This window comes from Pseudoliparis swirei, chromosome 24 (assembly GCF_029220125.1).
Source record: "Pseudoliparis swirei isolate HS2019 ecotype Mariana Trench chromosome 24, NWPU_hadal_v1, whole genome shotgun sequence".
NCBI classification, from domain to species: Eukaryota; Metazoa; Chordata; class Actinopteri; order Perciformes; family Liparidae; genus Pseudoliparis; species Pseudoliparis swirei.
Window position 1 is genome coordinate 17,023,242 of NC_079411.1, and position 12,644 is coordinate 17,035,885.

At 44.0% G+C, this 12,644-nt stretch overlaps 1 protein-coding gene across 3 annotated transcripts in view; it reads left to right on the top strand.

Moving 5' to 3' along the window:
- Nucleotides 1–12,644, top strand: part of ptprdb (protein tyrosine phosphatase receptor type Db) — a 165,030-nt gene that overhangs the window by 43,773 nt on the left and 108,613 nt on the right. The window contains exons 3-4 of one of the 3 annotated variants that reach the window (XM_056409327.1): nucleotides 4,293–4,368; nucleotides 5,633–5,691. The gene's annotated coding sequence lies outside the window, so the exon portion shown is untranslated. Of the gene's footprint in view, nucleotides 1–4,145; nucleotides 4,369–5,632; nucleotides 5,692–12,644 lie in introns of those variants that run through there. The other 2 variants (XM_056409329.1, XM_056409328.1) reach the window with 2 other exon arrangements.

A 12,644-nucleotide genomic window follows, 5' to 3' on the forward strand; every position in this document is an offset into this window, starting at 1 on the left:
CGGCCCTCTTGCTGTGAGGCGACAGTGCTAGCCACTACACCACCATGCAGCCCTGCCCTCCCTATTTGTATATGTTTTTGTATTAATGAGGACAACAATGTGTTGGTAGTAATGCGTATTTTATACCTTTTTTGCATTGAATCCCTGGAAGGTTTGCTGAAATTGATTGGATGGCCCCACCAAAAAAAAATCAACCATCCGCCACTGCCCAGAGGGCTTTTTACAAAAAAAAGTGCTTCTAGTGCACCTAGGTGCTCACGTAGACGGTGTTCCGAAACACGGGCGCCGAAATGAAGAAGCAAGAGGTTCCGCGATGCAGACGAGCTGCGGGGTCTGGGCGTTAGACGCAACTACACGGAAAGAACACAAAGTTACCCTTTGTGTGCCAGCTAACATGAAACATGGTTGCGTAATGTCTTCTGTCGGGGTCGAAACTTCCTGAGAAAATAACCCAACTGAAGTCAATTGGGGGACGAAGTGTTTAAGTTTTGACAACCGGCTGCCAAAAAAATGTGCATATTTCACTGAGTTATTGGAAGCTTGACCCAAAGCAGGGGGCTAAAAGTCAAAAGTCTGTTGAGCTGCTGCTGGGAACAAGTCAAAGGTGGTTTGTTTTTTGTTGGGATAGGACAGCGACAGTAAAGTTGCTTTTTGAAACCACAGCAATCAGCAGGACGATTAAAATGCTCCACGTAGCTGGGGAAACGACGGTTTGGTGATAATTCTCTGTGGGTTTGTTACTTCAAGCTGCGCCTTGAGCACTTAACACTAAATTATACTTTCTATTTAAAAATCTGTCTTGTGAAATATACTCTATATCATTGAATTCTTATTTTAAAAGCCTTATGTTCTCACAGGGTATTGTCCTCACTTACCGTACCCCTAGATTTGACCTAAAAATCAACATGAAGTCCTGGATTTGTTTCTAATACTGAAGATTTCCCTTTTTCTCGTCCCGATGAACCGTCTTCTCAAGAAACTAGAGGGCTATGATTTAATGTTTGATTGTTTAAGTCAGGACGTGAATGCACACAGGAGCATAATCTGACTGGGCTCTGACTAACTTTTCTTCTCCGACACGAGTGGTAAACAAGTTGTGAGTCGTTTGCGTTAAAACGGCATCACGCGGATCGAAAGGGGTCGCAGCGGCCGACTCGACCTGCGGTAACCTCCTCGGCATCCCGGGGGCGAACTTTTCATCAGCGGTGCTCGAAACATGTTTACAAAGTTTGATTTTGAAATGTATTTTTCTCTTGAAAATAAATCCGGCTCCATCTTGAAACACCTCCCCCTCCCTCCCTCCCACCGCTGTCTTTAAAGAGACACGGCTCAGCTCGAAGAGGATTTTGTCTGGAGAAAAAGTGTGTATCGGTAATCATTTCAGTGTTATGCGACCCCAGACTTAAAGTAGGGCTGAAAGTGAAAGAGAAGGCCGTCTGATGCCCACCCTGCTGCCCTGCTTACCCACTTCGCCTTGATGTTAAGTTCCAGCTCACAGAAACCTAAGACGAGTGTTTCTCGTATGCTGAGTGAAGCCCAACCCAAAGTGGGCCGAGGTCCACCGAGCTGCCCCGGTTGGGGTTAGACATCAAAAAATAAATTATCTGGGCCATTGGCGCGGCAGATCGGCGCAGAAAATAGTCTCGGCTCACCAAGTGAAAAGGGTAAGTGGAAGCACTTTAGTGACCTAAATAATGCGGCCCCTTCTCTCCCCCCTGCATCCTTCCCCACAACCACCACCACCATTGTCCAGCCGGAGCAGCCGCAGTCGAATCCCCCTCAAAATCACGACCGACATGTCGACTTGTTTCGCTGAACAGCAATGAAAAGGATTCAAAGGCCTTCTGAAGGACTCCCTGGAGGGGGATTCTCGCAGAGATGCAAAGCAACTAAAAACGCTGCAACTAAAAACACCACGGGGGCCACTTTTAGCTCACCGAAGTCGGGGGAAGACTAACAGTAATGGTGGGTCTGCAAAACAACAGGATGGACATAACGTTTCTGCCTGCGCCCACCCAACGTGGGCTCTCTCTCTCTCTCTCTCTCTCTCGAAATGATCTAGTTTCCAAACTCTCTGCCGAGTGCTGCCGAGGCTTTTGAATTACTCGTGCTGGGCCAGCGCAGGTGGAGCACATTCTCACTAACAAGGTGGTTTCCATCCAGGGAGCATTGAAAAAAACACCAGGAAAACAAACATAATGGAGAGGGAAAACCTGTGCGGGCCCGGAATAGAGGGTAACTGATGCTTGATAAACCCCCACCGGCCCCCACCCAGCTGATTTCACCAGCCGTTGTCAGATCGTTAAAGAGGAAACATGGTGCGAGAGGAGAGGAACGCGGGGCAGGGGGAAGGAAGGAGTGTGTGTCATCGACTGCAAATAAAGTGTGAACCAGTTTTCACATGTGGCGCATACATTTGACACACACACACACACACGTGCAAGTCTGGGCAGCGCGCTCACACATCTTTTGCCTTAAATCACAGACCCTTTTATTCTCATAATGTTACGTGGGATGATGTCAGACGTGAGTTTCACCGCGACCCCGGGGTAAAAAAGAAAAAAAACCTGCAGGAGTAACAGTAATGACATATGTCCTAGTTTTATTCTCTCCACTGGTAATTAAGCCCACACATACTCACACTCACACATCATCTTTACATCATCAAGATCTTGCAGTTAATGTATTCTGCCGTCATCATCATGTCTCTGCGCTCCTTATTCCAGTTAAGTCGGTCAGCAGCACAAACGCGCAGAAATGGTGTAACAGCACCGGCTAGTGGTAACTCTACGTCACGACGCCGAGCTCCACAATCACTGCTGTGATCTCTAGTCCTGGTATTTATTTCTATTTTGCTGTAAATTGTCATGGCTGTGAAGTGTGTCGCTGTATCACAGGGGTTCTCTATTTGGGGCAGGGGATGCGGGTTCATCCTCTTAAGTTTTACTCTGATTAAGCATCAAGCATAAAGCTTTCTGAACTCTTGATGCCATTGGAACTATTTCATATTCTCAAACTTTTCAACTGGAACATTTCAGACTGGTTTTAATGGGAATAAATGGAAACATTTCCAAAAACAAAAACAAACATTAAATGTAATTACATGTTAATACCAGAACCCAACTCAACATAATTTCTAGTCTACTTTTCACGTGACTGAAATTAAAACTTAAAAACCTTTCAGAAAGTGAATAATCAAGGCTGACATTGTCCTAATGAATCCAGATCTTTAGACTTATTTAGCTTTAAACTTGTCTTTCAGTGAGTGCTGCAACAAAATAATAATAAATGTTTCGCTGTGTGTCAGTCATTTTCTTGATGCAGACTAATATAATTGTGTTAATACCTCAAAGGATACCTATCTGTACTTTTCAATAATACAGCACCATTTTAAGTATATATTTTTAGTTTTAGTTTTTATTTTGAAATGTTGACACAAAATGCAGTGAGCAGGAATTAATAAATATTTCAGCAAAAAAATGAAATGTAAAAAAGCAAAAGAAGATATAAATCATAATAATAATAATAACTTTATTTATATAGCACCTTTTCAAAACAGAAGTGCTCTACAGAGAATCAAGGCAAAACAATGGGAATGGTAGAATACAAATACAGAATATAGAACAACAGAGAAATTAAATTAGGTGAACCAAAGAACTGCATAAAATGACAACATCACTTAAAAGCAGTTCTATTAAAAAAATGGGTTTTAAGATGTGATTTAAAAGAAATCACTGATTATATAACTATATAAATAATAAGATATAATTAATATCAACAATGTCACCCAATGTCGAGACATAATAATATTTTATAATTGAGCAAATTATTTCACTCCCTATTTGAGTGAGCGGTAGACAAATGAAAACACGTTGGATATCAACACACTTGCTGCTGCAGAGGGTTCAGGGCCTCGAAGTTCAATGGAGGACGGATTTCCTAAAAAAACAAACAGTAAAGAGAAGTGAAGTGACTTCTGTTGAGCCAGAATATTAGCAGGAATACTCCTCTCGACAAGGTTTGGGTGTGTGCGTGTGTGTGTGCGTGTGCGTGTGTGTGTGTTTGTGTGTGTGTGCGTACTTAAAGCCCGCAGTCAGTTGAGCTGCTGTCCGTTTGACTCGACGTGCCTTTTAGGAACAATTACTGCGCACACAACGATGCAAACATGTGGATCTGAGTAGTGGAAACCCATAGTTTAGTTTGAAGAGCGTACCGAGTTCTGAAAGGCCACGGCTCCGTTCCTGATCCCTTCTCCTCCCTTCCTCTTCTCCTTCCCTCCTTCTCCTCTGCAGGAGAATTCTGGAGAGATTTCTTGCTCTTTCATTCCTCAAGGATGAGGCGGCAAAGCGGCCCCGCGTCCTGAAACAGGTAAGAGCTGAAGGTCACGATGACCTTCAAACACAAAAAACTGAACAAAAACCACACATGCGCACGCGTGCACTTTGCTCCTCACTCGCTGTCTAATGCGGATTTATGTTAGCTCTGGGGCCAGATCGGTGCATGATTTATTTACACACACACAGAAAGAAAGAAAGAACAAGAGAGAGAGAGAGAGAAGGGGGGGTTGGATCTTGCTTCTGAAAAAAAGAGAGCGAGAGGAGCATCCTGAGGGACAGACGGAGCGAGTGAAGACGCTGTCGACAGGATAAAAGTTTAACCAAACATCACCCCCGCCTACCCCCCCCCCCCCCATCACCCCCATCCCCCTCCACAAGAGCAGCTTGCCTCCGCCACTGTGGACGGACCTGGAGGAGAAGACATGCACAGAGACAGGCGGGCAGACAGGACAAGACAGAGTGGCGATTCCCCCAGCTGTTTTTTATTTTCTTTAATGCAGCCTCTGATACATTATTGAACACGCGGCTCTCCAACGCATCGCTGAACTTTCCTCTCATGTTAGCTCGCATGGCGTCACCAGTCTAAATATAAATCATCCGCTCAGCCCTCTTCGTTTTCGCTAAAAGATGCAGTGGCTTATGCAGGGGCTTGCACGTAGGCTGTGTGTGTGTGTGTGTGTGTGTTTGCGTGTGCGTGCGTGTTGCTCCATGTGGCACTTTTCCTTTTCTGAGGACGGCTGTCGAGTTTGTCTGTGACTCATGTTGGCTTACAGAGGCCTCTGCAAAAAACAACTTCAAAAAGTGTTGCTTCTTGTGCAGCCATAACTTTATTTGCGCATTACCGACCGCAACACTTCCCCCTATGTGTCCGCCCACATACACACACACACACACACAGAAACACACACTCACACTCACACACACACTTTCGTTCCCCCTCCAGCCCCGCTTTAAAAAGTTGTGATTCGGATGTTCTGAAGTCACTGTCCTGAGACTGCGTGCCCGTGGAGTACCCGGTCTGGCCCACAGGTGGCGGCAGAGCAACATACCCAGAAGGCATGTTTCTGTGGCAGCCTTGATTTACCTTTTTTATTTTTTCATCAGTCACATCTCTGTGCAGGCCTCCTTTCATCCATCTCTCTGTCTCATCCAAGACGGGCCGTCTTTTCCCCGGGCCAAGAAAAACAGTGGAGGATTTAAAAAAAAAAAAATCAATATGGTTTATTTCTGTTCATGGTTCAAGAGTGCAGATGGATCCAAACTCAAATGAAAAATCTTGTCTTGTCCTCTTTCAGCTCCCGCCTTTTTTTCTTCTTTTTTTTACTTCCTGTTCCATGATGAACCATGAGCAAAGGTAAGACATGTTTTCTCTGACCTTGTGTGTGTGTGTGTGTGTGTGTGTGTGTGTGTTTCAAGATTCAAGATTCAAGATTCAAGATGTTTTATTTGTCACATACACACACAGGGTGTGCAGTGAAATGAAAGTGGCAATGCTCAGCAGGAATGTGCAAGGGCAACAAGTACACACTATTTACAAATAAAAAACAACACAATATTTACAGTAAGTGTGTGTGTGTGTGTGTGTGTGTGTGTGTGTGTGTGTGTGTGTGTGTGTGTGTGTGTGTGTGTGTGTGTGTGACAGATGTAGTAACTAACACAATTACCCCTCCGGCTGCCAGTAGCGACCCATATGTGGTTGCCATAGTGACCGTGGGTTGTGTGTCGGGTAGGCCGGAGTGGACGATGAGGGTGACGAGGACGAGGGGGCGGAATGGGAAATGAAGTGCCTGGTTGCCTGCGGTCTGCGGCCTGTGGCCTGTGCTTTGTGCGTGGGCTCGTGTGTTTCCACAGAGAGCGCAGCATCGAAGAGACTCGTCTGCGTCATTTGGGGAATTTGATCATACCAAAACTCAAACACAGTCAATCACCAAACGAAATGCCGTTTGTGTCACTGTCTTAAAGTTAACACAAGTGTTGTTAAAAATTGTTTCATTTGAGTTGTTATTGGCATATCCCTGAACTTTTGTCTTATTGGTTGTGTTTGTGTCCGGCGGCAACCTCTGGGTCTGAAAAGTGTAGCCAATGTGGAATTGCCTTAGAAAATGACCCCCTCTTGATTTATTCTCTCAGTAAACATGAGTTTATGGTCTCAATCTCTAGTTTCAAGTCTTCTTCTATACAGCATGATGTTCATTGAGTAAGTTATGGTCCATTTAGAGTCAAACAGACCATAAAACAGGGCTTACTGTGATTGACAGGTCATCCTTGTTTCCTTCCTTCTTACAGCTTTAACCCTTTCACAGCGTGTTATCACTTCACATAAAATGGTCTTATTCGGTATTCAGTTGTACTTAGCCCCCCCCCCTCCTCCTCTCTCCCTCTCTCTCTCTCACTACTGGTTGCAAAAAAGTGCGGCCTCAGAATGGGCAGGCCATACTTCTGTGATATATTTTCTGTCTTTCCTGAGAATTCAACAGAAGAAGAAAATAACGAGCAGAAGAATCAAATAAAGAATGCACATGTTAAATGTTAATGCGTGTAGGAGAAAACCAGGAGACGGGATTATTAAATAAATATGTCACAGGGTGTATTACATTTTTAATATTTTAATCACTGTGGTGAAAAACATCCCGTCAGAATTCTGAATGACATGATGTGGACTGGGTGAGGAGGGAGGGGGGAGGGGGGGTTGATGGGCCCACCTTAAGTGAACCAATTTCAGTTTACGTAACCATTTAAAGCAAACCCTGCAGGCTCTGCTGCCAGCACACAGAACCATCCTCCTGTATGCCCCCTCCCCACCCCCAGTGTGCCGCATGCTGTGTATAATAGCCATGGTGTGCGCGGTATATTGTGCCGCACCACACAGGGCTCTCTTCACACAGGGATTACACCTAGATGATTCTTCAAAAGCGAATTGAGTCCCGGGCCGCCGAGTATTAATCCAGCGCCTGTGGAAGCGGACCCCAGTGCTGTGGAGCCGGGGCCAAATATGGAGGAGAACAGAGATGTGCCAGATTAGTTTCAGACCCGGGTAAGAGGGCTGAGCTCGGAGCCACCCGGCAGAGCGTCTATTGACAGCTCCTCCCAAAATCTCCCAACTTTCCCCCTCTTCTTTCCTTTGTAGCATCTCTCTCTCTCTCTCTCTTTCTGTGTGTGTGTGAGGTGATGGCAAGTCATCGAGAGAAAACGTGAGTTTCTTATCGCTTCATTAGCCCGTGGACGTCTGGGTCGTCCGTGGCCTTGTTCCCCCGCCGTCTCAGATGCTGTAATCACCCTCGCGTGAGTCACGTCTGATAATTAGGACTGTGAGAGGAGGACCCAGAGTATGCTTGCGCGCACGTGCACACTCTTTTGCGCTCAAACCCGTTTGACGCGCATACATCCACACACATACACATAAGTCATTAGCGGGGAGCTTAACATGAGGTGCAGTGCTCATGGGATTATCATTGCTGAGGGTCCCACTCATCAACCTCCTCCTCCTCTCTCTATTCATCTTTGAACACCATTCTTAAACACTTAGGAGAAACCTTTCTGCACCATCTTTTTTTCCTTTCTGTCGTTCTTTCTATTTTATGTGTCGGTTGCTCCATTAGCGCGTTAGAACAGACTCGATGGGGCGTGGCGTGGCGACGGGAGGGGGTTCAAGCCAGGTGACTGTGTAATTGCGATGTCCCACGGTCTGTCTACTGCCTGCTTTCCAGTAAAGGCATACAAGATGCCCCCAAAAATGTACTTTAAAAAGTTGGCTCTGTGCTAGCGGTTCCCAACCTAGTGACCCCCGAAAATGAGGGAAGATTTTCCATGTGCCAGATTTTTATTACAAATGTCATCCAGTTATGTTGCCAATCCACAAGACTTTGAAAAAGTCCAAAAGAATTAACCCAATTTTGTGTAGCAGAAATGTTTTTTTTGTTTTTGGTCTGCTTCCCTATTCTTCCACTTATTCATCTCGCGACCTCTTGTGTTTTACACACGGCCCCTTAAAGGGTCCCAAGCTCCATGTTGGGAACCCTAGCCCTGTGTAAAGAAAAACAGCCCAATAAAAAACAATAACGAGAACAGAGTTCTGCGATCGTGCGAACATTTTTGACAATTGATATAGACCAGATATATTTAGGTATCATGGGATATGCACACATGTTTAATGGACATTTTAGCCTGTTAATTCTAGACATAGAGCCAGGTAGCCATCATTAAAGGGACAGTTCATCCCCAAATAATAAGAACACAATTCCCTTTTCTCCTTAGTGCTTCTTTTCAATCTAGACTGTTGCTGTGGTGTTTTTACAAGTGTATTTTATAGGCGGACAACGGGACGGCCGATATCTCCAAAACTAGGCAGCTCCCATCAGATCAAGCTTGATGGATAGGTGGACAAATATGTATTTTTGATTTTGGTGTGAATATTCCCTTTAACATGCAAACCACGCTCCATTGTAATAAGGATGTGACAAAAAGGGAAGCGAAATTAAGGGATCTTTGATTTGCTTTTATCCTTTTCGTTGCACTAACACAATCGCCTCTCTCCACTTCAACCACTCTGCCCTCCCTCCTGTCACTGCTGCACCCATTTCATCAACTCATTTAAATGTAATACTGCACATAACCATTCAATTTTCGCTGTGTTTATTCTGTCGACTAAAACGATAATGGAGATATTCACAGCGGAGTGCCGAGTGATTCTGTCCGGGCCATCGTGTTGAGTGGTTCGCCGGAGAGAAGTGGATGACTAGAGGGCTATCTATGGTATTAGTGCAGAAGGCGTGGAAAAGAGAGGCTCTCTGAAAACCAAACGCTTAAATATCATGCCTTACAGACATGAAGAGGAAACTCACACAAACACACACACACACACACACAGGTTGTGGATTAGGATGGGGATTATGGAAGCATAGCTGTAAAACAGGCAGAGACAGATCAGTGTTATACTTCATAAACACACACACACGCTGGATGTGTACAGCAAGATGGATTTATTCTGAGGTAGATGGTATGAGAACTGAGGTTCATGAGTCATACTTTGAGCACCATTCGAGCTTTAAGAAGACAACCCAATAGCGCAGCATTTAAGCTTCAGCAATCAATTATTGAACTGGAATGGTTGCAACTGAAAGCTCCCAGGATTTACATTTCTGGATCAGACATTTGTTTTCCTTCTGTTTAACTTTCATGAATATACATTTTCTACCAAATGACCCACAGAGAGAACTGCCATAAGGTGTACAATTGTGAGCGTGACATTTTATTTGCTGTATATCCACACTTAAAATATACCATAGTTTACAAAAAACATAACTGTGACATTTTGCCAAACAAATAGATCTCAAAATCTTCACCTCCAAAACACAGGTGATGTAGAATAACAAAATGCCATAAGCAGGTTTTAAGTAGGAAGCCATGTGAGTTTACTATCTCCTTCTGTCAAGGACACACCAATATCAATAGAAATAGTCTGCATATTCCAATTCTGCAACATAAACAGTTATTAGACTCAAGTGTCTACAGCCACGTGAGCAGCTCTGCTAGACGCAGCAGTGCTTTGAGATCAATGCTAACGTCTGCCTGCTAACACGGCCTCAATGACGACGCTAACTGTCGCCTTACTGCTGATATGTTGTGCAGGTGTAATGTTTACCATCTTAGCTTAGTGTGTTAGCATGCTAATTAGCTAATTATCAAGGAACACATAAAGTACAGCTGAGCTAGTTTTGGAAGTATGAGTCGCAGCCTGTGTGGACAAAGTGTTTGGCCTTTTGCCGAAAGAGGTCAAAAGTGGGTGGAGCTAAAAACAGCCAAACACTGAATAAGACAAGAAACAGAAACAACAAAAGCTAAAATAATTTCAATACAGATAAGAGAGATTATATCACAGTAAGAAACAAAACAAAAACATATATAACTAAGATCACATGCTATTGTGGTCTATTTTACTCTCAAACTTTCTCCAAACGTCTCCTCATGCTCCGCTGCCACAAGGACAGATACAGGAGAACATTCCTGCCGGCGGCTATGAGGCTCTACAACAGATCACCTCTTGCCAGATCATAGTGCAATAACTACAATAATAACTTCATATCCACACTATGTTGATCTGCACTTCACACATTTCATTTATTTACACTACACACATACACACACTTTGCATTTTGCACACTGTCTATATTTAATATTTTTATATTTAATTTAATTTGTCATTAGTATTGTGTATTGTGTATGCATATATGTTATATATATACATATATATTTTATTTTATATTTTACTTTGTATACTTCTATATCTTTCATCCCTGTTTTCTGCATTTGACCCATCCTTAGTTATGAAGGAGCAGTGGGGGTTCAGTGTCTTGCTCAAGGACACTTCGACATGCAACTGTGGGGAGAGCGGGGATCGAACCTGGTACCTTGTGGTTTGCGAGAGGACCACTCTCCCCTACAGCCGGCTCTATTGCATTGTCTTTATTTTTCAGAATTAGGAGATTCCGCCTGGTATTTAGTCATAAACCTATTAACTGGATAAAGTAAAATGATGAATTGAAGATGCAACAAGAGGAATACTCGGGTTTTCCAAATCCATTTTTAGAGTTGTTGAGAGATTTCACTCAAACGCACCGACATGAAAAGTGACAGGATCAGACAGCTGGATTCATCCTCTGGGGACCACGCTTGTCCACACAAAAGTTCAAATAGATGTTGACTTAATCTCAATAACAAATTTCAGTCTGAATGAACACTGATGTGACGATAGACTGACATTGCAGTCCCGAGAGCCGCGGAGCGAGCATTGGCCGAACCACAGGTCCACAGCATCAAGAACATCATCACCAAAATACGGCAAAGGTTACAGCGACAGCTGTGCCTCGCATTTCTGCAGATCACACCCTAACAGCTCGAAAGTCAGTTAATGCACTGTAGGTTTTTAACTGAACAAGGAATAATCATTTTAAATATTTCAAAGCTACTTGTCAGTCTCGTGTCTCGCATACTCTGGAAAATCGGCAGTAACTGTGAACACTTTTCATTGAGTCTGTTTCCTTTAGTAGTTTAATTGAAATCTGTTCACGAGGAGGTCCGCGGGTTATCCCTAGTAGCCGTGACAACGTTTCCACACAAAAATCCATCACTTTTGAATTTCCCAAATGTAATTTCCGAATTCTTTGAGCGTCATGCACAAAATCCTCCCTTTGTCTGCATTGTATCATGGTGGCTACAGAAAACTCAGAGATAGATTATTAAAAACCTGGATAAATCATCAGTGATCCTTTTGACACCAAAGCTGTGCAATTACGCTGCACAAAAAGAAACGCTTTAAGCGGACCATAAAAGTATGATCGTACCCTTGACATGCCAAGTTGATCAAGTGTGCCGTTTAGAGTTTACAGGGATGTGAAAAGCAGCTCTAGTGAGATGCAATGCCAGTGCATGTGAATGTAAAGAGGCGAAGGCTGTGATCTCCTCACACACATCGTTGGAACAGCCAACTGGCAGAGTGCAGTGTGGAGCCATAAAAACATATTTGACTTCACGTTTTAGGGTTATGGTTCGACAGGAATCCATCTTGTGTAAATATGACATCGGGGATGTCATATGAAATCAGATGAAATCATGCTGGTTTCCCAGAAGCTCCTCCAGCTCAGAATCCAGTGGGCTTCCAAGCAATTCTGAGGCCCAGGCTGAGCCTGCTTGAGGGGAAGGAGGCCTGGGAGAACCAGGACCGAGCGGGGGCAGACTATCGGACACCGCTTCACTAAAATCAGATGTTTTGTTCACAGGGATCACCAAAATCAACCAAAAAGTTTCTCCTAGTAACTTTAAGAAAATCATCTGGGCCTCGTGCTTCTGCAGATCACATCCTAACCGCCAGAATGTCAGTTAATAATAACTCATGACTTCCTTACATGATTGCGACCTTAATGGAGCAAATTACACACTGGATTCGAATAAGCAAACACTCTGCAGATGGAATAAAGAGCTTCTTACCAAGCTGATTGCTTTCATTTCACATACAAAAGCAACCATTCCAACAAAAGAAGAGCCTTCAACCAGTTGTCTACACAGCGCTGACTGCCGTTTAGAAATGTGCAGGCCGGAAAATCGCAGTGACGATACCCACTTTCCAAACTGTGCTGGGCGAAAACCAAATAGATCTGTAGCTTTGACTGAAATATAGTTAAACACCCACCACTAATTGTCATAGGACCTTTCTGCCATCACCGTGGTCAGATTAGCACACCATAACGGCTGGAGAGCGTTTCTAACGAACCGTAACCCCCCCGCAATCTGTGGCCCGTCCACGTCTCGGCC